Genomic DNA, 27,767 nt, shown 5'->3' on the forward strand with positions numbered 1-27,767 from the left:
CTTGCTTAAAGCTCTGTGCCGAAGTTTGACTGCAAAATTCTATGGCCCACCCTGCTCTCCTTGCTTTGTAGTTCAATCCTATAAAAATGCTGAACGATTTCATTTTAGCATCATAGTTTGGCTACAAAGTCTATTCTGAGGCCATAATTGGTCAGTCCTGGCCTGAATGCAATAGGATTGTGTCATCTGTTTACATATTTACTATGGGGAATATTCAGAGAATGAGTCGATACCCAATTCTGTGCTATTGTCCCTGACTGGTCAGTTTTTGGTGCCTTATTCCAATAAAGATCATGCTTTCCTGGACGTTTGTGACTTCTTGGATTGTTTTGGTGTTTCAGAACTCAACATTGGATTTATCACAAAATGTAATTGTGGAGTGGCTGGTAAGAAAGTGTGCTATTAGCAGAACACAGATTGTGAGATTAAGGCTTGAGATCCTTAATGCTATGAATGGGTGACATAGGAAATGATCATGTGTACTTGACTGTAATATCTTTACTCTTTTTTTCAATATAACTTTGTAATTATTGGTGCAAAGAGAAGACAACAGCTCAGGAAGTCAAGATAGATACAAGGCTAATGTGCTTTTGAATGGCATACACAAGAGACTAACACCACCAGCACAGCTTTGTGGAATACAGCTATTTTTTTTCAAACTACCTTCACAACAGCAATCCAAAACAAACAAGGTAGTTTTAGATGAGCTACATTTCTGTTTCAGACTATGGGGATCTCCAAGGTCACCGTGGACCATGATGAAATCTTACAGTTTGGGGAAAAAATAAAGAACAAAACATGTTTTTCACCCACATTGAGTATGCAGGTGCACAGCCCCAGGGCTATGGGATCCCCAGAGCACAGGTAGGAGAGGAAAATAGAACAGTGAAAAGCCAGGAAATTCAGAGTGACTCTGGTCACAGTTACAGAAATATCTCAGCACTGTGACCTACCCTCTATTGTCTGGACTTTGCTTCAGTTTGTGAGCACTACTGTCATGAGAACCATTGGGTATGCACTGACTGAGAACCTGAAGTAGGAAGCAGATGTAACATACACAGTCTTCTCTGACAAGGTTGAGGTTTGAGCCAGCTGCATGACCTAAGCCAATAATCTCCTCGGATCATCATAGATGCAGGGCATTGTCTCTGTGTTGTGAAGACACTGACGTGTCCTTGCTTCTGCTTTGTCTCTTCCTACTCCTGCAATCTCCATTTACATCAATGAAGGTGATTCACCACAGCTGTCTTGAGTACTGGCAGCAACCCAATACCTACATGAAGGCAGACATAATCCTAGGTGTATTTATCCCTATTTACATCACAGTAGAAGCACCCTTAATATTCCTATATGATTTGGACAGAGAACCAAGTCTACTATGGGAAGTCACTCTGTGAGTACTTTGTGTGAATGTACAGTGGGTGTTGTGGCTACAAGACAGTATCTGCTCTTCTGTGAACATGTGAGAATATTGAACTAAATACAGAGAAATGTAAAAGACAGTTTGAAACTGTCCTCCTTCAGTACACATCTATAAACATTTCCACTTTTCTTCCCTATACATCCAATGGGGAAGAAATCAGTGAGAGAAAACACCAACTTTTGTGTCTGCTCCATGGTGGAATTCCATGCTCAGGCTTATATATTTTTGAATCATTGACTCTAATATGTCTAGGAAATTTTCCACTCTGCTCCTAACTATTTGGGCAACTAGGTGTCTTTTGTTTGAATGGTTCTTTCCCCAGATTTGGAGATTTGGAGATAAAAAGTAGTTGATTATCCCCATGTCCTTAGTACAAATCTGAGCATCACCTATTCCACATGATCTAGCTTTCGTCTCTTTAAAGTATCTCAGAATATGGACACTGTGGTCATAGTTATGGGCTATTAGTTTCTCAATAATATTTTAATAGAGTGTTCTGAAAATCATGTTCTTCATGCCTGATATTCTGTTACCTACTTAGTTCTCCAAAAACACAGTGCTTTCTGGTGTGATTGGAGGCTTAGCGGTTTTCATTTCCAACATTTCCAGTTGTCCTTCTCTTCCTTTAGAATCTGAATTTTGTCTTAGGATTTTTGGTACTGAGTGTTTTATTAGTATTTCTCTTTTTGATCCCTCATTCAAGTTTTGCTATGCACTGTTGATTCCTATCTTAATACCCAGCCAAATTCACTGTTTGATTCCATCTCCTTTGGGTTATTCATCCCTTTACTTTTTGAAGTATTTATCAGCTACTTTATCTCTCTGAGTATATTTGTGTTCATTTGTTATTTATGATATTGTGGGGGAGTCATTTGTCTTTTTCATATTTACTATTTTTCCATTCATGCTATGGGTGGCATATTTGTTCACTTGAGCAATAATTCTGCCTTAGGATGGTACTTTACTGAGAACTATCTTCTGGAAGGCTCATTCTATGCACATATCTGTGAGAAGGGAACAAACATATACACATGTAGTACTGGTAGTTGTGGTGTTATGGAGTAGGAGCAGAGAAAATTCCCAGGATGCCTGATTTATTTTTACAAGTAAAGTATTCTTAGGAATGCTTTCACAGGATGGAGAAAATATAGTTCACTAGCCCCCTACAGGAGGTGGTAGAAAGAGTCCCAAGACCAAAGAAAGAAAAGACCCTTTCCTCAGAGATAGGCAAGTGGTAGCGATGACTGAATTATTAATTGACAAAAGTGTTAGTCTAGTGTCTGTTTGACCTGTGTTAGGTGGATCAAGTCTCAATTTCTTGAAGCTTAAAATATATTTTTAACACTTCACTAAAGGATATGGAAGTTTTAAATATATTAACACAAACACCTTCTGGAATATACACTGCAATCCTCACTGTAGGAAAAGCAGGTAACAAGTGTCTGTAAACAGCTGGATTAGACTCATGCTTTACAGATATACGTAAAGCTTAGGAACCAAAAAGGATGGTTCTGGGCTAAAGTCATGAAAAATGAACAGCCCTTCCTCTGTCTGTATATTTAATGACAGATACAGTGTCAGCAGAATGAGAAGCATTGAAGTATGTTTCAGCAGCAATGAAAGGGTAGTAAAAAGTTTGATTCTGTAACAATGATAACAGGAACCATGGCTTTCACCAGGTGGCTTCTATAGCATATCAGAACTCCACAGCTTAAAATTTTAAAACTCTGACATTTTGAAATTGTTACGTCTCACTTTCCCATATCTTAAACCTGTCTCAGATATTTACAACTTGCATTTAGATACCATAATTCACTGTCTTAGACAGTCAAAATTCATATCAACTTTAAAGCCTTTGTTTCCCCCATCCAGATATTTACTAGGAGGCTTTGTTAATTAAGCAGTGCTTGAAAAGTAACTTGTTTTAAATAAAAATACTAATGATTAAGTTTATAAATATTAATAACATGCTAGCTTTAGTTTTACTTTCATATATATCTGTTTTTGTGAGATTATATTTTTCCATGTGATGCCTACAAGCAAGGCAATCCTGTCTGTGATGATGCCTCCTTCAACAAGTGACCTACTAGCTGTAGAAAGAACAAGGCTTGATGTCACATATAATATGGTCTGACAATTCAGTGGCACTTGGTTTTGAAGACTGCCTAAAGCTTCCTGGTTGCTGCTCAACTTCTATCAAGACAACCTGTTGTCAAAACCACTAGAGATCTGAGAGGGTTAAATTAGAGTAAGCAGTATAAATTAAATGGCCTTTGTATCAGCCAAAAAATGCTGATAGCTGGGCATCCAATCTGGGATCTTCCATAGCAATTTCAAAAACATTATGGTGAGCAGATGTTGACAGTCTTTGGATATAACCCAAGACAACATTAAGGCTTTAGCTGGCATACAGGGCATCAACATCCTTCAAGCACCAGACTCATGAAGTCTGAGAGATATGTTAATGGAGGAGGAACTTGGGAAAACTAATTTACCGTGGCCAGACAGAGTAGGGTATTCAACTCAGCAGTGTCCATAGGTTGAGGAGGGATATAGTGGTGGGTGAAGCATATGTCAATTCTTGTTGTATTTGTCAGCTTTGCTACATTTCAAATATGATCAAGAGAAAAACCATTTCTACCTGCAGTATTTGTGAATTGCCTTAGCTTCAACTCTGGAAGTGTATACATTTTTTTCTACCATATGGAGCCTTTTTCTTTAGGCTCCTGAAATCCATATTATGAAGAACTCTCTGAAAGGTATGGGGAACAACATCTAATTTGTTAAGCATATTTTATATTAAATAAACCTCACTGATATTTAGGTACTTATTTCAGGTTTGTACTGAATCACATATGCAGAAGCTTGTCTCTCTGTATAGGAATTACGTTTAAACTGTGCGAGATGCTAAGCCTACCTCTGAGCACATTAAAAAAAATTAGTCACTTAGTATGAGCATTGGAATGTTAATTATCTTCTATAGCTTTCAACAAGTTCATAGCTTTATGTAACATTAGACTTTTGTACTTTTACCCATGTTAAGTTTGAGCAATAAAATTTGATTTGAGGATTTAGGTGAAGCTCTTTTATAAGAAAATAAAACCTTCCAACATAAATACACTTAACAGAAACACTAGGAATATCATTTTCCAAATCCATTTGTAGTGTACCCTACAGAATATTAGTTATATGACTATATGATTTAGTTTTTCCAGGTAGTTAAATTTTAACAAACTAAGCAAAGACAGAGAGGTTATATTTACATCTCCAAGTAAAATTCTTGTATTTTTAAAAATTCTTGTATTTTAAAAAATTCCAGATATTTTGGTTCTGTTGTTCTCCTTGTGGAGCTCCTCCCCTCCCCAGATCCCACTGTCTCCCTCTTCTTTCATAGGATTACCTGCACTCTACCAAAAGTTTGGTTATGAGTCTCAGCATCTGCTTAGATACACTGCTAGGTAGAGTCTTTCAGAGGTCCTCTGTGATAGGCTCTTGTTCTGTTTCCTGTTTCCTGTTTTCTCCATCTTTAAATGTCCATTCTGTTTGTCATTCTGAGTGAGGGTTGATCACCTTACCCAGGGACCTCCTGGGTAAGAGTGTAGTATCCATTTATATATACTCACTTATACTGTGTGTGTCTTTCTACTTCTGTATACCTCACTCAGGCTGATCTTTTCTAGATCCCAGCATTTGCCTGCAAATTTCATGATTTCCTTGTTTTTAATTGCTGAGTAGTATTCCATTGTGTAAATGTACCACAATTTCAGTATCCATTCCTCCACTGAGGGACATCTGTTTTTTTTCCAGGTTCTTGCTATTACGAATAAAGGTCCTAAAAACAAGGTTGAACAAATGTCCTTGTTGTGTACTTGAGCAACCTTTGAATATATGCATAGGAGTGGTATTGCTGGATCTTGAGGAAGCACTATTCCTAATTGTCTGAGAAAGTGGCAGATTGATTTCCAAAGTGGTTGTACAAGTTTATCTTCCCACCAGCAATGGAGGAGGGTTTCTGTTTCTCCATGTCCTCTCCAGCATGTGTTGTCACTTGAGTTTTTGATCTTAGCCGTTCTGATGGGTATAAGGTGAAATCTCAGGATTGTTTTGATTTGCATCTCCCTGATGAATAAAGACATTGAGCATTTCCTTCATCCCAGGCATGCAAAGGTGGTTCAATATATAGAAATCCATCAGTGTAATCCACCATATAAACAAAATAAAGGAGGAAAAACCACATATTCATCTCCTTAGATGCCAAAAAAGCATTTGACAAAACCCAAAACTCATTCATTTTTAACGTCTTGGAGAAATCAGGGATATGAGTCACATTCTTAAACATAGTAATTCAATATAAAACAAGCCTATAGCCAAGGTCAAACTAAAAAGAGAGAAATTTAAATAAATCCCACTGAATTCAGGAACAAGGCAATGCTGCCATCTCTCTTAATCTCTGTTCAACATAGTACTTGAAATCCTAACTAGAGAAGTAAGACAACTAAAGGAGAGCAAGGGGATACAAATAAGAAAGGAAGAAGTCAAAGTATCACTATTGCAAATAGTATACTTGAACGACCCCAAAAATTCAACCAGAGAACTCTTTCACCTGATAAACACCTTCAGCAAAGTGGCTGGATACAAAATTAACTCAAATAAATCAGAATCCCTCCTGTATACCAAAGACAAAAATTCTGAGAAAGAAGTTAGAGAAACAACACCCTTCACAATAGCCAATAATATAAAATAACTTGGTGTGACTCTAATCAAGCAAGTGAAAGACCTATTCAAAAAAACTTCAAGTTCTGAAGAAAGAAATTGAAGAATATATCAGAAGATGGAAAGATCTCACATGCTTATGGAATGGTAGGATTAAAATAGTGAAAAATGGCTATCCTGCCAAAAGCAATCTACAGATTGCAATTCCCATCAAAATACCAACACAATTCTTTACAGACCTTGAAAGAACAATTCTCAAACTCATATGAAAAAAAAAAACAGAACAAAACAAAACAAATGCCAGGATTTCCAAAACAATCCTGTACAATAACAGATTTTCTGGATGTATCTCCATCCCTGATTTAAGCTGTACTACAGACCAATAGTGGTAAAACCTTCATGGTATTAATATTTATTTTATGTGGTTGGGAAAACATCATCATTCAGCTCAAAGGAAAAAAAAAGAGAGAAATTATTTCCAGAGGTAAATTTGAGAATCTGAGGCTTATGAACACAAATTAGTTTATCCCAAATTCCATATTCAATGTGGAAGCAGCTTTTTCTACGTTTCATTGTAATAAAAGAAAAAAAAAGTGGGGGTAGAGAAGCTATAAATCCAAAACATTGCTGGAAACATCAGAGAAGATGGATAAATTTACCATACAGATCCAAGATGCTGCCTGATATCATTATGAGGTTTTACATTGGCAGAAGCCAGTGGTGTGCTAGATTACTACATTCCGAGATGATTTTATTTGTTAGCTATAGAAGATCACCTCAACCGCAGAAGTGTGCATGAAATGGCTATTCAGGGTGCTGCAGGTAGCCTGGATTATGCTAATGAGCCTCTAGAACTACAACATTCCAATCTCTCCACATCAATGAAGTTTTTATATCCAGTTTTTGCAGATATAGCTCTTTCCAAGAGTAATTTTTTTTATACATGTACACATTCTCACAGTTGACTATTTGGTATTGAATAAATCCTGTGGAAGACTGATCCTACCTCTGTCCATAGTTGCTAATTGCCTGGTTTTGACCAATAGATTCTCTCCTAACACATCATCTAGCCATAGATCTCAGATTAATATACTGCAACAAATGGAATTTCTTCTTGGTGATGGCTGGTCTTAAGTCAAAATCTTTCATTCAGTAGAACTTCAGGCTAATGGTTTCTGTTACTCTGCATCTAGTGGGGCCAGGCAGGCTCTTATATGCCACACATTTGGAAAGAAGCTTCTGAAGACCTATCCTCAAACATGGAAGGCAATGAGTAGACAGTTCAGACCAACTACCTACACCAAAATTCCATTTCCTTCCATAACAAGCAATTTTTTTACTGCCTTATGGGACTTGTGTTTTCATCTTTTTCTTATGCCACCTTAACTTGTTTATTTCACTGCCTTACCTTACACAGGAAACTCTACTCAATGATTTTATCTGAAAACTTTAGAAACAGTTTTCCTTTAGTTACTACTGTTTACATTTTCATAAAAAAATTGTACTTTAATTTTGTATTAATGGGGGTATTGCCTACATGTTTGAGTGTGTACCACAGGTATGCTTGGTGTCTGCAGAGGGGAGAGGAGGACAAGGAACCTCTAGATGTAGTGATAAATAAATACTATGGTAACCCTAAAACTGGCTACTGTGACCAAAATCAGCGTCCTCCACAAGTAATCATAATATCTTAGTCATTTCTTAAACCTCTAAACACTATTTTACACAGCTGTATTTATTTTTCATTCACATACTTACATGCTTACCTTCTTGTGTGAATGCAACAGGTGTGCTTGGTGCCCAAAGATTCCAAAAGGGAATCTCATGACATAGAGTTGCAGATGGTTCCAGGCCACCCTGTGGGCACTGAAAACTGATGTTATTCTTTGTTCAAAAGGGGTCAATGTGCCTAGATGCTTGGACATCTGTCTACCCTTCAATGAGACACTAACACTAGGAGTGTGTATAAAGAAACTTGTAACAGTTTTTGTAAATGAGGATAAAAATGAATCATTACACAGTAAAAGGACATGAAGCTCTTATTCACATTCCTATTGGACAGCTTATTGACTTGTCTGTATCCCAGTGCTTCCATGAACAAAAGCATCATAGGCACCTATATATTCAGCAGTCATAGCACAGAAAGAAGTGACACTTTATCCACAAAATTTACAGCAAGGAAACACTTATTAGATACAGTTCATGTTCTGAGAATTTACGAGCCATTCCATGATGTTTCTGATTTGTCAGGAACTTATTCACACAGACTTTAAATGTCCCAGTAAAAGTCAAGGCCTAACAACTCTAGGTTCCTGAATTCGATGGAGTTTCTGACAAAAATGGACTGACTATACTCATAATTCTCTTCCTCTGGTTTAGACCCAATTGGAAAAACTATCAACATTTGCTAACCTTATACTTTGGCATGGATCAGATCAATAAGGACTCAAAACTGCTTATTAATATGACCTTAGGTTTCCATGTATACAATGCCTTTAATTCTAACAGAAGAACCTTGGAGGGCCCTCTGATGTGGCTGTCTGGAAGGAGTGAGTATGTTGCTAACTACAAATGCAAAACACAACACACAACTTTAGGAATAATTTCAGGAACCAGGCCGGAATTTTCTGTTGCAATTGGAACACTTTCAGAGCTCTACAAAGTCCCACAAGTAAGTTAGGAAAGTATTTTTTGTTCACGATCACATGCTAAACCTGACCCAAAACAAAAACAAAACAAATAAAAGAAAGCAAAAGAAAGTAGAGAAGTAGTTTATGTTTACTGTAGGCAGATTTAAAATAGCCATGAATGAATTACTTTGATAATGTAATGGTTAACAATGGAAAGAGTGTGGTTAAAAACATGAACGTCAGTCCTAAGAATTTCTAAGGAGATCACTTAGTAGAATCCATGATTCTATCTTCAAACACAGGAACTGTACTGTGGATACTCAGTCTACATTTGGTCATGAGTCAAAGTCTACAACAAAAATACCTAACCACTCAAGAAATCACATATAGATCTAAAAATTCCTACAGTTGTCAATATCTGACATATATAAAAAGAAAATCAGGACATGTGCCTAAATTTGGAACATTCTTCAAGGCCATGACCAATGAAAATCATTCAAGGAATTGATGATCTCATTCAGAAAAGTAGATCTCAGACTAGCATCCACAGAGATCACTCATATAAATCCCCACAATTGACTCTTGCCAGGCTACACTGAAGGAAAGCATGCATCAACAGACATTACTACAAAGAGAAAAAACATTGAGTGAACACAAGTGTCAGAAAATGATAAAATCCACCGTGTAACTCTCATTGTTATCACTCAGCTAAACAATTCATTAACATATTTAACCTAATGTAACAAAAAATTAAACAGAATGGTTTATATCTGTCTCAAGAATTTTGGCTCCATTAAATCTATCATTAGATTTGGATGATGCAATAATCAGTGGCAATGTGACTTCAGATCATCACAACATGCACCATTTTAATTTAGAGAACTGAATCTCTAAAAACTTTGTTAGCCTCTTTCCATATTTGCTTTCCAAAAGCTGAAGGTTCTGGGAAATATGGTGTTTTGTGACCATAATGTACTTGGTAATGTTTTCTGCAGTCTTTCTCTACATCAGATACTCTGTTGCATTGTTATTTCAACAAGAGAGTTCTATCATGCCTTTCAAAACTAGTGAACAGCTCATTGTTTCCTTACTGGCAGATTCAGATATATTAGTAACGTTGGAGCCCATGGAACTTGAAAAAGACCATATTCCATTACATGATAAGAGAGACAAGCTAATCTTGCAAAAGACATCCTCCTTACCAATATTCAGTCCCTTGACCCTCATGTGTGAAGAATGAACCCACTTCCTCTCTCAGCATCATGATTCCAAATACATGAAACTTAGAATCACTTTTTTTTTCTTTGCTTCTTCAGGTCACATATGGACCTTTTGATTCCATGTTTAGTGACAAAGATACACACCCATCCCTTTATCAGATGTCTCCTAAATACAGAGGTCTAACCTAAGGGTTGATCTCTTTTTTGCTGCATTTTGGCTGGATGTGGGTGGGGCTCATTGTGTCTGATGATCAGAGAGGAGAGGAGTTTCTTTCAGACCTGAAAATAGAGATGGTATCAGAAGATATCTGTGTGGCTTTTACAAAAAAAACTGCCAGATAATTGGAAGTTTAGTGTACAATATGATTATAGTTTGCTGATCTTGAACCAACATATACAAGTAAATGTGATTTTATTCTATGGTAATATAGATGACATACTGTTCTTCTACATAGGCATCAAGTTCTTTTTAACCAGAAAGGTGTGGATTATAGCAAAGCAACAGAAAACATACTTAAAGTCTATATTAAATGAAGAAAATGCTTGGATATCCTTTTTCAGAGGAAGCTTCTCATTTTCAAAGGAGAGAATTCTCCCTGGTTTCAAGCACTTTCTTGAGGCACTTATACTCTCCCAGTACCCAGGAGATTTTTATTTCTCTAAATTCTGGATTGACAATTTTTATTGTTCACCTCCTGCTTTGCTATGTGGAAATAATAAACCCTGTCCAGTGAATATTTCCCTAAAGACTAAGCATGAAATAAATGATGTGATGACCAGTTCTGAGCACAGCTATTCCATATGGAATGCAGTGTATGCAATGGCCCATGCTCTCCATAAAATGCTATTGAGCAAATCTGAAATGGAACCTAAAGAAATAAAAAACAAGGGCAGACTTCTACCATGGCAGGTAAGTCTCACTCATAGGCACTGGATGCATCAGGATCTTACATTATTAGTAAGTAATTTACAGTGGTCAAGCCAATGAAACATCTTCATCTTATAATTAAAAGTATAAGTTAAAATGGAAAAGGGTTTTGTCACACTGTTATTGGATGTGTCTGTAATTATCTGACATGATTCTGGGACTAAAAGCACTGATTTGAAGACATTAAATTTGAATGTCTTTCAACAAATGTTTTCCTAATGTGAGATGAAATTCTCAAATATGTAAATTTAATTAATGTCAAAATATAGCAAGTTAAGTAATCAAAATTTATGTTTTCATGAAATATGTCCATTGCAGTGATATTTAGACCTAATAACCATATCCAAAGCTGCTATTTCACATAAAATGCATTCATATTTAATTACAGATGATAACATAAATAAGCCTCTCTGAGAGACATAAGTAACTGAAAAATAATTGTTTTTACAGTTTATTCATTCTTAATTACGTAACATGAAGTTAAAACCAAGACTGTACTTCCATTCTTAAATGATTGAACACATATAGTGCTCATGGCCTAGGCAATGCCTCCATGTAAGAGTGATAAATGGATGGGTTTGGGTTTTAAACCAAGAAGATATAAACTTGGGATTCATTTACACAAATGAGCCTTGATGATCACATTCAAATAGAGTATCATTAATAAGATTTTTGAACACATCATTTATACTTTAAATTCATTCAACAATGAAGAAAAATAGAAATTCAGATTGTATACTGTACTATATAATTTTGAGTATCATGTAAAACAATAATATTTTACATAAGCAGTGACACAAAGCAGTGAACATAGCTTTTCAGGATGTTATAATATCTAAATTAGTATGCCCTGTGTACAGATAACTGAGTACCTAAACAAACAGTTCTTTATAGCAGGAGCTCTTAATTAGGTAACACAATGCTGAATCTCAGAAGTTGAAGTGTAAATCCACTTTATTAAGTTAGATATGTAATTAACTCATGCTGGAGAATGAGTCAGCAGTCCTAGAGAGGACCCAAGTGTGGTTGTTAGCATATACATGGTTGCTCACAACTGTCTTCATCTCCAATTCCAGTTCCAGTTCCCGAATGCATATTATTTTGCACTCTGCAAGCATCAGGAATTGACTCTGTGTTCATACATACATGCATGTATGCATACATGCATGTAGGGAATGAACAACAATAAAAAAATATACCTCTAGGAGAAACTGTATGTAACTGCACTTCTTGAGGATCCATCACCTTCTTCTGTCCTTCCCAGGCACCAGACAAAGGTGTAGTGCACTTACATTAATGCAGGAAGAACACTCATAGAAAAACAAAGTGAAACAAATTAATCTAAAATATAAAGAAAAGTTTAAAAACTTTAGTTAAATCACGGGTCATCTGGATTTAATTTTGCCACACATTGTGTTCATATCAAAGTTGAACGGCAAGTGTTGTGACCCATAATAAACCAACTCAAGGAGAAATTAAGGCATGCATTATATTTTTTACATAGGTTTATACATAATTATTTTAAATAGTTAATATATATATTTTATCAATGTGGAGCTTTGCACAAAAATCCTACTAATAGTATCACATCAATGTACTCCCTAAATCTACATGTATACCTATATACTTAACTAAAAATACACACATATGTTCATTGTGTGGCATAAAGATATACATATCTTTTTTAACTTTTATTAATTACACTTTATTCACTTTGTATCCCCCATAAGCCCCTCCCTCCTCCCCTCCAACCCCACCTTTTCTCCCCTTCTTCACACATGCCCCTTCCCAAGTCCACTGATAAAGGAGGCCCTCCTCTCCTTTCTTCTGATCTTAGTCTATCAGATCTTATCAGAAATGGCTGCATTGTCATCTTCTGTAGCCTGGTAAGGCTGCTCCCCGTCAGGGGAAGGTGATCAAAGAGCAGGCCAATCAGATTATGTCAGAGGCAGTTCCTCTTTCCATTACTATGTAACCCACTTGGACATTAAACTGCCATGGGCTACATCTGTGCAGGGGTTCTAGGTTATCTCCATGCATAGTAAGATTTAGAAAGGACAGGAACTCCACAAGGAAAGCAACAGAACCAGAAAATTTGAACACAGGGGTCTTCTCAGAGACTCATACTCCAACCAAGTACCGTGTATGGAGACATACATATCTTAATACAGAAACAATGTTGTTTACATTTTTACTCAAATTTTCCTCTAAAAAATTTACATTTTATGTTGATATTAATTTATTTTAAATTTATATATTTACATTTCGATCATTGCTTCCTCTTTCCTCTCCTCTCAGACCCTCCTCCCCACCCTCTTCACTGTATTTCCCCTTCCTTTGTGCTTAGAAAAGCCCATACTCCACCACTAACCTGCCCCAGAAATCAAGTTGCATCATCAAGCCTGAGCTCATCATCAACAACTGCCAGGCAAAGTAGCCCAGTTACAGTAATGTGATTGAAAACATGCAGCAGAGTCCATGTCATAGACAGCACCTTCTCAACTTCCTCAGGGATCCACATAAATCAAACTGCCCATCAGTTACATATTTGTATAAGGCTTAGTTCCACTCCGTGTATGAAGCCCCCATGTATCTAGGTCAGTTGACACTGTTTGTATTCTTGCAACATTCTAGTTCAGTCTCGGTTCTTCTGTCCTTCCCGACCACTCTTTCACAGGACTCTGTAAGCTCTGTGTGATGCTTGGCTGTGAGTCTCAGCCTGTGATTTGATTAACTGCTGAGGGTTAGGGGGCCTAGCAGAGAAAAATTAAGTTAGGCTCCTGTAGGTAAACATAGCAGAGTATCATTAATGGTGTCAAGGATTGGCTTTCTCCCACGGGCTGAATGTCAGGTTGGGACAGGCATTGATTGTTCATTCCATTAGGCTCTACTCTATCTTTGTCTCTGTCCATCTTAAAGAGACGGTAAATTTTGGTTGGAAGGTTTTCTAGGTGGATTGGTGTTTCCCTCCCACCATGATAGGTCCTTCCTGGCTAGAAGGTGGCTTTCTAAAGTCTCCTTTCCACCTCTGCTAGCAGGCTCAGCTAAAGACATCCACATACCCTCCCTGTACCCTACCCTGTTGCATCTCTACTTTTCTCAGTGATGCCCCCAACCTCTTTTTTCTTTTTCTCTCCAGGCTCTTAAACTTCCCTTTCCCACTCTCCTCACATCTGCTCTCCCTCATTTTTCTGTCCAGTTCCCGCTCTACTACCTATTCCAGTGTTTGTTGTATTTCCCCATCTGATTGAGATTTAAGAAGGGTGTGCCCTGGGCCCTCCTTGTTACTTAGTTTCTTTGGGTCCATGATGAGTAGAACAATTATCCTGTGATATATGGTTAATATCCACTTATACGGAAATACATACCATAAGTGTCTTTCAGGCCCTGGGTTACCTCACTCACGTTGATCTTTTCTATTTCCATCCAATTGCCTGCAAAATTCATGATTTCTTTGTTTTTAATAGCTGTGTAGTATTCCAGTGTGTAAATGTATGATTTTTTTTTTACCCATTCTTTGGTTGAGAGACATCTATGTTGTTCCCTGGTTCTTGCTAGTACAGAGTTGAGCTTAATTTACATAGTTGAGTAAGATGGAATCTCAGAGTCATTTTGAGCTGGATTTCTCTGAAGACTGAAGACATTGAGCATTCCCTTAAGTGCTTCTCTGCCATTTGAGATTCCTTTCAAGAGAATTCTCTGTTTAGCTCCCTATTGCATTCATTGAATTGGACCGTTTTGTTTGTTGGAGTTTAATTTCTTGAGTTCTTTATGTATTCTAGAAATTAGTCCTTTATCTGAGGTATTATTTGGTGAAGATCTTTTACCCCATCTGTAGGCTGTCATGTTGTTGTGTTGACAGTGTCCTTTGCCTTACATAGGCATTTCAGTTTCATGAGTCCCTATGTATTAATTATAGATCTTATAGCCTGGGGTTGTTGGTGTTCTCTTCAGGAAGTAGTCTCTTGTGCCAATGAATTCAAGGCTCTTCCTCACTTTCTCCTCTAATCTATTTAGTGTCTCTGGTTTTATGTGAAGTTCCTTGATCCACTTGGAATTGAGTTTGTGCATGTTGATTAAATATTGGTCTATTGGTATTTTTCTACATTAGACATCCAATTGGGTCAGAAATATTTGTTAAAGATGCTTTCTTCTTTTTCCATTGTATGGTTTTGACTTCTTGTAAAAAAAAATCAAGTGTCAAGTGTCCATAGGTGCCTGGATTTATTTCTGGGTCTTCAATTCAATTCCATTGATCAAACAGTCTGTGTCTATTCCAGTACCATGCATTTTTTATTATGATTACGCTGTAACACAACTTGATGTCAGGGTTGGAGATACCTCCAGAAGTTCTTTTATAGTACAGCAATGTTTTCTTAATTCTGTGTTATTCCTGTATTCCATATGAAATTGAGAATTGTTCTTTCAAGGTCTGTAAAGAACTATGTTGTTATAATGTTTTATAATTAAACCCCTGTAATACAACCCATTATAATAAAACCCCTATTTTCTTAGGAGTCATAGAACTGTTTAACCTGCTTACCTGAATTATGTTATAGCATGGAATCTATAGATTGCTTTTGGTAATATAACCATGTTTACTATGTTAATCCTGCCAAGCCATGAATATGAAAGATCTTTCCATCTTCTGCTTATGTATGGGCCTTACATCCCTTATATTTCCAAGACTCTTATCATGAAGTGGTGTTGGATTTTATCAAAGGCTTTTTTCTGCATGTAATGAGATGAACATGTTTACTTTTTTCTTTCATTGAATTACAGTGATGGATTTAAATATGTTGAACCATCCCTGCATCCCTGGGATGAAGCCTAATTGATTACAGAGAATGATGTATTTGGTGTGTTCTTGGATTATTTTTGCAAGGATCTTATTGAGTATTTTTTTTTCATCAAAGTCCAAGGAAATTTGATCTGAAATTTTCTTTTTTTCTTAGGTCTTTGTGTGACTTGTTGCTCTCCTTAGTTTCTGTCTCCATGACCTGTCTTTTCATGAGAGTGGGGTGTTGAAGTCTCCCATTATTATTATGTGGAGATCAATGTGTGATTTAAGCTTTACTAATGCTTCTTTTACATGTAGGGTCCCTTGTATTTCGGGTATAGAGGTTCAGAATTGAGACGACAACTTGTTGGATTCTGCTATGATGAGAAGGAAGTGTCCTTTCCCAACTCTTTTGTTTATGTTCTGCTAAAAGGTTACTTTTATTAGATATCGGGATGGCTACTTCAGCTTGCTTGTTGGATCCCTTTGTTTGTAAAACCATTTTCAGCCCTTCCATCTGAGGTAATGTCCTCCTTTGTTGTTAAAATGTGTTTCTTATATTGAGACCTTTGATCCACTTGGACTTTAGTTTTGTATACGGTGATAAGTACAGGTCTATTTGCTATTTTCTACATGGAGATATCCAGTTAGACCAACACCATTTGTTGAAGATATCTTTTTTTCACTGTATGGTGTTGGCATCTTTGTCAAAAAACAGGTGTCCATAAGTGTGTGGGTTTATTTCTGGGTCTTCTATTTGATTCCATTTATCCACCAGCCCGTTTCTATGCCAGTATCATGCAGTTTTTACTACTGTTGCTCTATAGTACAGTTTGAGATCAGGGATGGAGATACCTCTAGAAGATATTTTACTGTAGAGGAATGTTTTAGCAATTCTGGGTTTCTTGTTATTCCATATGAAGTTGAGAATTTTTCTTTCAAGGTTTGTAAAGAATTGTATTGGTAATTTAATGGGAATTACATTGAATTTGTAGATTGTTTTTGGTAAGATATTCAATCATTGAGCATGGCAGATCTTTCCATCTTCTGATGTCTTCTTCTCTTTCTTTAGAGACTGGAAAATTTTTTCATACAAGTTTTTTACTTGCTTGGATAAAGTCACACCAAGGTGCTTTATGTCCTTTGTGGCTATTGTGAAGGGCGTTGTTTCCCTAATTTATTCATCAGCTCATTTGTCTTTGTATACAGGATAGCTACTGATTTTATTGAGTTAATTTTCTATCCAGCCATTTTGCTGAAGATAAATATCAGCTGTAGGAGTTCCCTGGTAGAATTTTTGGGCTCACTCATTTATACTATCATATCATCTGCAAACATCTTGGGTGTTCTTTCCTTCCTTTGTTGGGATTTTCCTTCTAGTATGTTCTGTAAAATTGTGATGCATAGACACTGGCACTTTGGAGTCCACACCATGGCATTTCACTTACTGTGGAGTCTCTGCATTCCTGGCACTCAGTAACCATGTGCACTGAACACCACCATTTTAGATCCTACTCAAAATCTACATCTTTTAAATAGAAATATTTTTTCTGGTGCTAGAGAAAGACACAAGCCCTTTTTCTAACTGAGGGCATACTACACACTACACTCTTTTCAGTAGTCAACAATATTTCTACTTGTGTTCAGGAGCCCGTGCTCTACTATCATGGGGAACAAATAGTGATACTTTTACTTTTTCTGTTCCAGTTTATATCCCCCAATCTCCTTTAATTTTCTTATTGCTCTAGCAAGGAAGAGATATGGAGAGAGTGGGCAGCCTTGCCTTGTCCCTGATTTCAGTGGGATGGACTTAAGTTTCTCTCAGTTTAGTTTGATGTTGGCTATAGGCTTGCTGTATATTTCCTTTACTATGTTTAGGTAAATGCCTTGTGTTCCTGATCTCTCCAAGACTTTAAACAAGAATGGGTGTTGGATTTTGTCAAATCCTTTTTCAGCATCTAAGGTAGGGTGGGATTGCAAGAGGATGAGGAAGGGGGTTACAGGAGGGATACAAAGTGAATAAACTGTAATTAATAAATATAAAATATATCTGAAAAAGGATGTTTCTTATATGCAGCATAATGATGAATCCTGCTTCTGCATCTGTTCCATTAGTCTGTGCCTATTTATTGAGGAATTAAGTCCATTGATGTTGAGAGATATTAATGACCAATGATTGCTAGTACCTGTTATTTTATTTTTTATGCTTGAAGTGAGTTTGTTTGTTTCTCTTCTTTTGGTTTTGCATCAGTAGTGTTATTTACTTTCTCCTTTCTTGGATGTTCTTTCCTTCCTTTGTTGGGGTTTTCCTTCTAGTATGTTCTGTAAAATTGTGACACATAGACACTGGCACTTTGGAGTCCACATCATGGCATTTCACTTACTGTGGAGTCACTACATTCCTGGCACTCAGTAACCATGTGCACTGAACACCACCATTTTAGATCCTACTCAAAATCTACATCTTCTAAATAGAAATATTTTTTTTCTGGTGCTAGAGAAAGACACAATCCCTTTTTCTAACTAAGGGCATACTACACTATTTTCAGTAGTCAACAATATTTCTACTTGTGTTCAGCAGCCATGCTCTACTATCATGGGGAACAATTTTAATCTCATTGAACATTTGGGAGACACCTAAACCAACCAAGCCTTTCAAAAAGAAAGCCATGTTAGAGGGAAAATGTATTTCTCTTAAAGATCATCAAACATTAATCTGTGTGGACCACTGATATCCAAATGATGTTTCTCTTCAGATGCATCCATTTTTGAGGAAAATTAAAGTTACAAGTGCTGCTGGAGATGAAATAAGCTTTGATGAGAACAAGAATATCATGGAAACATATGATATACAGAATTTTGTGGAAAATACTAAGCATAATTTGTTACTAGTTAAAGTGGGAGAGTTTGTCTTCAAGAGTCCACAAGATCAAGGCTTTTTCATCAATGAAGTTCTGATAAAATGGCCAAGTGACTTCAATCAGGTCTGGACATTTTCAATATTTAATATGAAGGGAATTATTTGTAAATAGTTGTGAAATTAATTATATATTTTTTCAAATTTTAAATAATTGTGAAATTTTAATTTCTTAGCTCTATTGTAATTGTGAGCTTATGTGTAGGTGTTTGTACATGTGCTTATTAAGGCCACAGTCAATGCTGGTTATCTTCCTCAGTTGTTGTCCACTTTATTTTAAATAGGATATCTCTCTGAAACCATTACTTTTTAATTTTACTGTACTCTGTGTACTTCATTCCCTATGTACACTCTCTGTCTTCAGGATCATAATATTTAGATTACAGGTCTATTCTTCTGCACACAACTTTTCTTTCCATTCTTTCATGATCAAATTCACGTTTTCATATTTAACATGGTTAGCATGTTAAATACTAAAATATCTCTTTAGTTTTGTTTGATGACTTTAAATCAGAAATAAACCAATATTTCAGAATTATATATGTATATATATACATACACATATAAATATACATACAAATGCACAAATAATGTAATCTAATTCCTTAGATAGAGTTAGATGAATTAAAATTAAATGTTTGTGTTTGTTCATGATACAGTGAATGAATGAATAAGTGTTCATGGTTATATATAGGCATGTATGTCTGTGTTACTATGTGTAAACACACAAATTTATGTTTAGGTTTACAAATGTTAATTATACAGGTAAGCTGATGTTCAATGAATCTTTTTATTCTCACAATTCATACACAAGCATATCAATAGTTTTACACAGTTGTGAGCTGGCATATACAAGAAATAAATTATGGATTTTGATACAATACGTTTCTGTAACCAATTCATATGAGCTGCCTGATATGTGTGTCAAAAAGTGAACTCAGATTTCTGTTCAAAAGCAGTATGCAGTCTTAACTGCTGAGTCAGTTATACAGAAGAATATTACTGTTAATATATACATATTTATGAGACAGAAACTGAATGCTAATCAAGGCAAAAAGAGATCTAAGGAAAGATAAAAATGTTTCCTGTTCTACACAATTTCTAAAATATAACAAACTTAAACTGTGTTGGAAGTTTAGTAGTTACTGTGATTAATTAAGAATGTGATTGGTAAAAAAAAATCCTATGTGATGATGTCACTATCATTTAAAAGGAAAGGCACAGAACAATTCCTAGCATTGGGAGTCAAGGGTAAAAGTCAGAGTAATATATCATAATTCACCAGTGGCTGAAACAGTTTCATGAGAAAATTGAACTTCCTTTTGAAGCTGAATCAGAGTGCATGGGTATTATTATATGAATGGAAATGTAAAGGTAGAAACAGATGAGGCAAATGTGATTAGATTCCTAACAATCCAACTGTTCCATAATCTATACAATAAATGAGTTTTGACTTGCTGCCTCACAGGATAGAATATATTGATGTCCTACAAATTTCATACAGGCTAGGCAGTAGTGAGTCACAGTTTGATCTCCATAAAGGGATGTTGAACATTGAGCATTGTGAAGCATGCTAGCTTCAAATCTCCATTCTACACTCCCATATTAAAACTTCAGAATTCCTCATAAATGCATACAATTTACATAGGGTAAGTTCACATAAGTTGTTTAGCCTAAATAATTTCAAACAAATATGCAATATTATGACATTTTTCTGTGTTGCCTTCAGACTCCTCAATCTGTTTGTGCACAAAGCTGTGGTCCAGGATTCTGGAAAGTTCTACAAGAAGAAAGACCCGTCTGCTGTTTTTCTTGTGTATTTTGTCCAGAACAGCACATTACCAACAAGACAGGTAAAAAACTAATACTTTTCCTCACACTGTTTGGGAATGTACATGGGGAAAGTTAAAAAGTGAGCTTGGTGTCATAATCAGTGCTGTTCCCTATGGATCATTAACTCATCCATGAATTCATTAGTAACCACTGCTGATTCCACACAATATTTGAATGGGAGTTCTCATGCTATTATGTCATATGCACTCAAAATTTAAAAACCTACCTTTATGCTTAGCATGGCTATCTCAGCTCTTGCAGTGATCCATGCTAAAGGTTGGCCATTGTACGCGAGTTTGCAAGTTTTCCAGGATTGATTTGTATTTCTGTAATTAGAAAAACCTAATGATTCTTGCCTGAAAATAACTCCAGGAAAAGTACATTTGTGGATGTTTCTTGAATGCACAAGAAATGGAACTGCATTTACAACACTTACAGTTGCCATTTTCAGTATTTACATTAGTAGAAAAAGCATGTCTTTGTAAATTAAAATATAGCTGCCTGTTTAGGGTTATGTTCAACCATGTGATAACATATACAAGTACCATTATATGGAACGAGCAGGTTACATTTTGAATGCAAACACACACATACACAAAGATACAAACACAACATTTATTGAAAAAAGGGCATGAATTTGAGAGAGAATAAATATAAGGTGGGTCCAGGAGCCACCAAACAAGAGAAGGCATAGTGAAGTAATTATGTTATTTTTAAAATGAAAATTTTTACAAAAAAATGAAGTCAGAAATACATTATAATGATGAGAATCTATATTTATTTTATTCAAAAAAGGCCAACCCTTAGACAACTGCATAACAAACAGAAATTTTTATGTTTTATTGCAAACAAGAAAATGTGGAAAAATTAAATATTCTTTATATTCTTAGATTTATAGGTTAAATTCCTTGCAGTGTTCTTTATAACTTCAAGTCCTATGTTGAAGAGATATGGAGAGAGCAGGCAGCCTTGCTTTGTCCCATCCTTGATTTCAGTGGAATTGATTTGAGTTTCTGTTTAATTTTATGTTGGCTATAGGCTTGTTGTATATTGTCTTTACTATGTTTAGGTTTGTGCCTTATATCCTTGATCTCTCCAAAACGTTAAACATGAATAGGTGTTGAATTTTTAGAAATGATCATGTGATTATTTTCCTTCTTTTTGTGTATGTGGTGGATTACGTTGATGGATTTCCATTGAATGAGCCACCTCTACATTCCTCGGGTAAAGTCTATGTGCTCTATGGTGGATAATATATTTTATGTGTTCTTGGATTTGGTTTGAACGTATTTTACTGAGTATTTTTTCATCAATGTTCATAAGATAATTCGTCTGAAGTTAATTCCTTTCTTGGGTTTTTGAGCAGTTTAGGTATCAAAGTGACTGTGGATTCATAGAATGAGTTTGGTAATGTTCCTTCTGTTTCTATTTTATGTAATAGTTTGAAGAGTATTGGTACTAGCTCTTCTTTGAAGGTTTGATAGAATTCTGAGCTGAAACCATCTGGCCCTAGACTTTTTAAATGAGACTTTTGATGACTACTTCTGTTTCCTTGGGGGAGTTACAAATTTTCCATTTATTTACCTGTTCTTGATTTAACTTTGGTAAGTGTAATTTATCAAGAAAATTGTCCATTTCATATACATTTTGAAATTTTGTGATGTATAGGCCTTTGAAGACCTATTCCTTGGCTTCTGTCCTTATATCTCCCTTTATTGTTGTTGTTAATTTGGATAGTGTCTTTCTGCCTTTTAGTTACCTTGGCTAAACATTTGTTTATCTGGTTGATTTTCCAAAAGAACTGCCTCTTGGGTTCTTGGTTTTTTGTCGTTTTTTGTTTGTTTGTTTGTTTTTGGTTCTTTGAATCATTTACTTTTTATTATAATGATTTTAGCACTGAATTTCATTATTTCCAGCTGTCTACTCCTCTTGGTCCTGTCAACATCTTGTGTTTTTTTTTTGTTGTTTTTTTTTTTTTTCTGGGTCTTTCAGGTGTGTCATTAAATTGCTTGTATGAAACATCTCAAATTTCTATATGAAGGCACTGAGTTCTATGTACTTTCCTCTTAGAAATGCTTTCATTGTATACCACAAGTGTGGGCATGTTCTGCCTTCATTTTCATTGAATGCTATGAAGTCTTTAATTCTTTTTTTATTTCTTCCCTCACATACCTGTCATTGAATAGAGTTGTTTGGGTTCCATCTGTGTGTGTAGGCATTGTGCTTTCTGTCATTGTTGAGGTCCAGCTTTAGAACATGGTGGTATAATTGGATACAAGGGATTATTTCAATCATCTTATGTCTGTCTATACCTGCTTTGTGTCTGACTAAATGTTCAGTTTTGGAGAAGGTTCCGTGATGTGCAGAGAAGAAGGTATATTTGTGCCTGGGAGAAAAGTTCCGTAGACGTCAATTAGGTATTTTACTCATGACCTCGGTAAGCTTCATTATTTCACTATTTAGCTTCTTTCCCAATGATCTGTCACTTGGTGAGAGTGAGGTGTTTAAGTCTCTCACTATTACTGTGCTGAGACTGATGTATGATTTAAGCTTTAATAATGTTTCTTTTACAAATGCAGGTGTCCTTGTGTTTGGGGCATAGGTGTGATATTGTTGTCCTCATGATGGAATTTTCTTTGATGAGGATTAAATATCCTTCACCATCTCTTTGTTGGAAGATTATTTAATTAGATATTAGGATGGTACTTCCACTTTCTCTATTGGTCCATTTGATTGGAAAACCTTCTTCCAACACTTTACTCCGAGGTGGCGTCTGTCTTTATAGCTGAAGTGTGTTTATTGTATGCAGCAAAATGTTGGATCTTGTTTTTGTAACTATTCTGCCAGCCTTTGTCTTTTTGAGTTTATTGATGTTGATAGACATTAGTCACCAATGAATTTTAGTTCCTTTTATTTAGAAGTTGGTGTGGATAATGTGTTTGTGTGCTTTTTTCCTTTTGATTATTTTGTTCTTGAGTTATCTATATCCTGTGTTTCATGGGTGTAGTTCTCATTGGGTTGTGGTTTTCCTTCTATAAGTTTCCATAGGTCCGGAATGGTGCATTAACATTGTTCAAATTTAGCTTTGTTATGGAATATCTTGTTTCCTCCATCTCTGTTGATTGTAAATTTTGTTGGGTACAGAAATCTGGGTTGGCATATGTGGTCTCGTATTGTCTGAATGACATCCTCTGAGGCTCTCCTTGCTTTCATAGTCTTTGTTGGAAAGTCTGGTGTGATTCTGATAGGTCTGCCTTCATATGTTACTTGATCATTTTTCCTTACTGTTTTTAATAATTTTTCTTTGTTGTGTAGATTTATTGTTTTGATTATTATGTGGCAAGAGGATTTTTCTTTTCTGGTTTAGTCTATTCGGTGTACTGTAATCCTTTTGTATGTTTAAAATTATCTCTTTCTTAAGGTTGGGAAAATTTTGTTTTATGATTTTATTAAAGATATATTCTGCATCTTGGATCCTGGAATCATGTAATCCATTCCTTATTATGCTTACGTTTCATCATTTCATGGAGTCATTGAACTTTTCCGTTTTAATGTTTTCTTTGAGATTTGAATCAGTTTCTTCAATTGTATCTTCAATGCCTGAGATTCTCTCCTCCATCTCTTATATTCTGTTGGTGATGCTTATCTCTGCAGTCCTTGATCTCTTTTCTTAAGTATGACATCTCTTGGTTTTTCTCTGTGTTTTCTTTGTTGATTTTCTAATTCTGTATTCTAGACTTGAACAATTTTAATCATTTCCTTCACCTTTTGATTGTGGTTTCTAGTCTAAGATGACCTCTCTTTGTTTGCTTTATATTTCCCTGTATTTTTTGAGAGGTTTGTTCTTTTCCTCTTAATATGCTTCTAATAACTGCATACACATTGATTTAAAGTCTTTTTTCTGTTTTTCAGCTGCATTAGAATATCCATTGTTTGACGTGTGTGTTTCTGGTGAAGCCATGATGTCCTGGTTTTTGTTGACTGTGCTTTTAGGCTGGCCTTTAGCCATCTGGTTTTCTGTAGCCTTAGCTGTTTGTTCTTGAAACCCACACCATAGACCGAATCCACCTGTCTTTGGAATGTAATGTTCAGGAAGAAGTCAAATGTGCAGTAGCTCAAGAATGGATGCTGGCAATTAAGATGCCAGTGTCTTGAAAGGCAGGGCAGAGGGCAGTGTGTGGGCAAACAAATATGCAGGGGCTGGTGAACTGAAAGTCAGAGGTCATGGATATACTGGAACCCTGAATTTTGGGGTGCTGGTGTTGGGCATAAGCCTTTTGGGTGTAGGTGAGCCAAAAGGCTCCATGCCCAAGTGGCATCTGTGGGATTCCTCAGAAGAAAGTTGGACTGCAACTTACAGGCCTGCCCAAAACTTTACTCCCAGTACTCAGATTTCTCTGAGCTCTGCCATCTTGGATCAAGGAACCATAAGATTCTGTTATTCACCTGCTGTCCACAGGGTGACCAACAGAACTGTGGCTTGGTAGCTGTTGGCTGTCCTAGGAATCATGATGCTGCCCTCAGGGTAATGGGAGGGATCTGGAGTCTGGCTGCGACAGCTGAGAGGCCCTGAATCTGGGGATCCAAACTCACTGGAATATGTGGAAGGGCAGGTGGCCCACAGTTTGCTACTCCTGGACCAGTGAGATGTTCACTGGGGACCTGGATCACATAGATCCCATTTCTGAATGTCTTTTTCAGAACAGGAAGCATCAAAATTGATGCACTAGACATAGCCACATATCCACTCACTAGTCTCAGAGTCTCTGATCCTCTGCCCCTCAGATATGGTGAACACTGTTCTCCACAATCTTGGATTCTCCTTTTTTTTTCATCTTTCATCCTTCCTTTCTCTTTTGTGACTTTTTGAATTTCCTCATAGGGTAGTTTAGGTCTATCTAGATTGTTGTATTATTGTTGAATTCATGTTTGAATCATGGTTGCTAAGGCAAATCTAAAACTTATCCATCTCTTGTACATTGTTGTACTTTTTATATTAATTAAAGTTTATTCATTTTGTATCCCAGCTGTAGCCCCCTCCATAATTCTCTCCCAATCCCACCCAGCCTTCCTCATCTCCTCCCATACCCCTCTCCAAGTCCACTGATAGGAGAGGACCTCCCCCTTCATCTAAACCTAACGTATCCGGTCTCATCAGGACTGGATGCACTGTTTTCCTTGGTGGCCTGATAAGGCTACTCCCACATCAGGGGGGAGGCGATCAAAGAGACAGTCCCTATTTCCCTTAAAATGAAGCCAGTCCTGATGACACCTGATAGGCTAGATTCAAATAACGGGGGAAGAGGAACTCCCTATCAGAGGAGTTAGAGAGTGGCATGGGTGGACATAAGGGTGGGAGGGTGAGATTGACAAGCAATGAGCACGGAGGCTACTGTTGAGATACAAAGTAAATGAGCTGTAATTTAAAAACGAATTATGCCTAATTAAAAAAAAGACTCAGAAATAATTTTTCTGTAGAGAGAAATTGAATCATAGTGCAGAAAATACCTAGTAATGCAATACAGAGAAAAAAAGAATCCAAAAGTTAGAGATAAAAGAACAATGATTTTTAACAATCTTCTTAGTTTTGCTTGAATTGCATCAAGCAGCTGTGCTGGCTTCATGACTCTCACCAATTTCACTAAAATTGGCTGTGACAATCCCCTTTCTGATTTAATATTTTAAAGATTTATGGTACTATTTTATGACATGTAGGTCATTTTTTAGTCTTCAGAAAATGACTGGAAGAACAAGAGTGAACATTAGAACAATTCCCAGTATTATCCTGGAATTAATAATGAAAGACAAAGAGTTCTATACTGAGTCAAAGGATGTCAAAGACTGTAGAAATTTATTTGCATCTTCCACAGCTGAGATAGGTAATGGTTGGTCTGAGCTTAAAGGTGGAGTTTGTTGATGCAAGTATTGGATATTTACTGCCAAATCAGAATTATTCCATAGGCCATGGAGGTGGGATCTATATAACTTATAGACATAGTACTACAGAAAAATTATATAGAAGAGGGGTAACAAATATCCACTGAAACTGTGAGTAACAAGGAAAATGAGAAAAACTCATGATGATAGAAAGGAAGTGTATTTTTATACACTGATGTCATTAAAATACAATGTATACATACCTAGAAACTCAAAGTATTTTTAAAAAGCATTTGAAGGATTACTTGACAGTTTTACTTTATTTCAAAGAGAGTAAGATATATTTCACTGCCCTCAAGAAACAGTGATAAACTGTTGAACAGAAAGCTTATTGTTAATGAGACAAGATGAACAGTGGAATTGGGAATAATAAAGAGTTCATGTTCTTGGCAGTGTCAGGATGCAGATTATGCTGGGATACAAACATCATTGGAAAGCATTATCATGAATTAAATGTGCAATGACGAAACGACTGTAAAAGCAGAAATGTTGAATCACTTTGTCCACACAGATGAGCAGGAGTGCATCCCTTGCCCAAGTCAAGAGTACCCAAACCCTGAGAGAAACCAGTGCCTGCCCAAGGCAGTGACCTTCCTGTCCTTTGAAGATCCTCTGGGTATGGCTCTGGCTTGCACAGCTGTGTGCTTATGTGTCAGCACAACCGCAGTTATGGGGATCTTTCTCAAACACCGAGGATCAGCCATTGTTAAGGCCAATAACCAGACTCTCAGCTACATCCTGCTCATCTCCATCCTCCTTTGCTTCCTCTGTTCCTTTCTCTTCATTGGCCACCCAAACACAATCTCCTGCATACTACAACAAATAACCTTTGCAGTTGTGTTCACCTTGGCTATTTCCACTGTTTTGGCAAAAACTATAACTGTAATTCTGGCCTTTAGAGTCATGAAACCAGGGAGAACAATGAGAAGGTTGTTTGTCTCAGGCATCTATAATGCTGTAATCCCCATCTGTGTCCTGATTCAACTTACTCTCTGTGGAGTCTGGCTGGGAACCTCACCTCCCTATATTGACACAGATGTACACTCTGAATATGCTCATATCATCATTTTATGCAACAAGGGCTCAGTTACTGCTTTCTACTGTGTGCTGGCTTACTTAGGTACCCTGGCCCTAGGGAGCTTCACTGTGGCTTTCCTGGTGAGGAATCTGCCTGACACATTCAATGAGGCCAAGTTTCTGACATTCAGCATGCTGATGTTCTGCAGTGTCTGGGTCACCTTCATCCCTGTCTACCAGAGCACCAAGGGCAAAGCCATGGTGGCTGTGGAAGTCTTCTCCATTCTGGCCTCCAGTGCAGGGCTGCTGGGGTGCATCTTTTTTCCAAAGTGCTACATTATTCTCTTACGACCTGATAAAAACTCTTTG

General features: G+C 36.6%; 1 pseudogene; it reads left to right on the forward strand.

The window, feature by feature from the left end:
• The first annotated feature begins 727 nt into the window (after positions 1-727).
• On the forward strand, positions 728-27,767 carry LOC110543523 (vomeronasal type-2 receptor 26-like; annotated as a pseudogene).

The sequence above is a fragment of the Meriones unguiculatus genome (genome assembly GCF_030254825.1).
Source record: "Meriones unguiculatus strain TT.TT164.6M chromosome 13 unlocalized genomic scaffold, Bangor_MerUng_6.1 Chr13_unordered_Scaffold_34, whole genome shotgun sequence".
In the NCBI taxonomy this organism is placed as follows: domain Eukaryota; kingdom Metazoa; phylum Chordata; class Mammalia; order Rodentia; family Muridae; genus Meriones; species Meriones unguiculatus.